This window comes from Oncorhynchus nerka, unplaced genomic scaffold (genome assembly GCF_034236695.1).
Source record: "Oncorhynchus nerka isolate Pitt River unplaced genomic scaffold, Oner_Uvic_2.0 unplaced_scaffold_2842, whole genome shotgun sequence".
Lineage (NCBI taxonomy): Eukaryota > Metazoa > Chordata > Actinopteri > Salmoniformes > Salmonidae > Oncorhynchus > Oncorhynchus nerka.
Window position 1 is genome coordinate 17,501 of NW_027038457.1, and position 2,500 is coordinate 20,000.

General features: G+C 49.7%; 1 protein-coding gene across 1 annotated transcript in view; it reads right to left on the reverse strand.

The window, feature by feature from the left end:
• LOC135566966 (ras GTPase-activating protein 3-like) overlaps positions 1 to 2,500 on the reverse strand; it is a 25,955-nt gene that overhangs the window by 14,427 nt on the left and 9,028 nt on the right. The window lies entirely within an intron of this gene.

Consider the following 2,500-nt stretch of genomic DNA (forward strand, 5'->3'; position numbering starts at 1 on the left):
CTGAGGGACCATCTACATTGAACAAGGTAGCTGTGAGCTGAGGGACCATCTACATTGAACAAGGTAGCTGTGAGCTGAGGGGCCATCTACATTGAACAAGGTAGCTGTGAGCTGAGGGCCATCTACATTGAACAAGGTAGCTGTGAGCTGAGGGACCATCTACATTGAACAAGGTAGCTGTGAGCTGAGGGGCCATCTACATTGAACAAGGTAGCTGTGAGCTGAGGGGCCATCTACATTGAACAAGGTAGCTGTGAGCTGAGGGGCCATCTACATTGAACAAGGTAGCTGTCAGCTGAGGGGCCATCTACATTGAACAAGGTAGCTGTGAGCTGAGGGGCCATCTACATTGAACAAGGTAGCTGTGAGCTGAGGGACCATCTACATTGAACAAGGTAGCTGTGAGCTGAGGGACCATCTACATTGAACAAGGTAGCTGTTAGCTGAGGGACCATCTACATTGAACAAGGTAGCTGTGAGCTGAGGGGCCATCTACATTGAACAAGGTAGCTGTTAGCTGAGGGACCATCTACATTGAACAAGGTAGCTGTGAGCTGAGGGGCCATCTACATTGAACAAGGTAGCTGTGAGCTGAGGGGCCATCTACATTGAACAAGGTAGCTGTGAGCTGAGGGGCCATCTACATTGAACAAGGTAGCTGTGAGCTGAGGGGCCATCTACATTGAACAAGGTAGCTGTGAGCTGAGGGGCCATCTACATTGAACAAGGTAGCTGTGAGCTGAGGGGCCATCTACATTGAACAAGGTAGCTGTGAGCTGAGGGCCATCTACATTGAACAAGGTAGCTGTGAGCTGAGGGACCATCTACATTGAACAAGGTAGCTGTGAGCTGAGGGGCCATCTACATTGAACAAGGTAGCTGTGAGCTGAGGGACCATCTACATTGAACAAGGTAGCTGTTAGCTGAGGGACCATCTACATTGAACAAGGTAGCTGTGAGCTGAGGGGCCATCTACATTGAACAAGGTAGCTGTGAGCTGAGGGACCATCTACATTGAACAAGGTAGCTGTGAGCTGAGGGGCCATCTACATTGAACAAGGTAGCTGTGAGCTGAGGGACCATCTACATTGAACAAGGTAGCTGTTAGCTGAGGGGCCATCTACATTGAACAAGGTAGCTGTGAGCTGAGGGACCATCTACATTGAACAAGGTAGCTGTGAGCTGAGGGGCCATCTACATTGAACAAGGTAGCTGTGAGCTGAGGGGCCATCTACATTGAACAAGGTAGCTGTGAGCTGAGGGGCCATCTACATTGAACAAGGTAGCTGTGAGCTGAGGGGCCATCTACATTGAACAAGGTAGCTGTGAGCTGAGGGACCATCTACATTGAACAAGGTAGCTGTGAGCTGAGGGACCATCTACATTGAACAAGGTAGCCGTCAGCTGAGGGACCATCTACATTGAACAAGGTAGCTGTGAGCTGAGGGGCCATCTACATTGAACAAGGTAGCTGTTAGCTGAGGGGCCATCTACATTGAACAAGGTAGCTGTGAGCTGAGGGACCATCTACATTGAACAAGGTAGCTGTGAGCTGAGGGACCATCTACATTGAACAAGGTAGCTGTGAGCTGAGGGGCCATCTACATTGAACAAGGTAGCTGTGAGCTGAGGGACCATCTACATTGAACAAGGTAGCTGTTAGCTGAGGGACCATCTACATTGAACAAGGTAGCTGTGAGCTGAGGGGCCATCTACATTGAACAAGGTAGCTGTGAGCTGAGGGACCATCTACATTGAACAAGGTAGCTGTGAGCTGAGGGGCCATCTACATTGAACAAGGTAGCTGTGAGCTGAGGGACCATCTACATTGAACAAGGTAGCTGTTAGCTGAGGGGCCATCTACATTGAACAAGGTAGCTGTGAGCTGAGGGACCATCTACATTGAACAAGGTAGCTGTGAGCTGAGGGGCCATCTACATTGAACAAGGTAGCTGTGAGCTGAGGGACCATCTACATTGAACAAGGTAGCTGTGAGCTGAGGGGCCATCTACATTGAACAAGGTAGCTGTGAGCTGAGGGGCCATCTACATTGAACAAGGTAGCTGTGAGCTGAGGGGCCATCTACATTGAACAAGGTAGCTGTGAGCTGAGGGGCCATCTACATTGAACAAGGTAGCTGTGAGCTGAGGGGCCATCTACATTGAACAAGGTAGCTGTGAGCTGAGGGGCCATCTACATTGAACAAGGTAGCTGTGAGCTGAGGGGCCATCTACATTGAACAAGGTAGCTGGTAGCTGAGGGACCATCTACATTGAACAAGGTAGCTGTGAGCTGAGGGACCATCTACATTGAACAAGGTAGCTGTGAGCTGAGGAACCATCTACATTGAACAAGGTAGCTGTGAGCTGAGGGACCATCTACATTGAACAAGGTAGCTGTTAGCTGAGGGACCATCTACATTGAACAAGGTAGCTGTTAGCTGAGGGACCATCTACATTGAACAAGGTAGCTGTTAGCTGAGGGGCCATCTACATTGAAC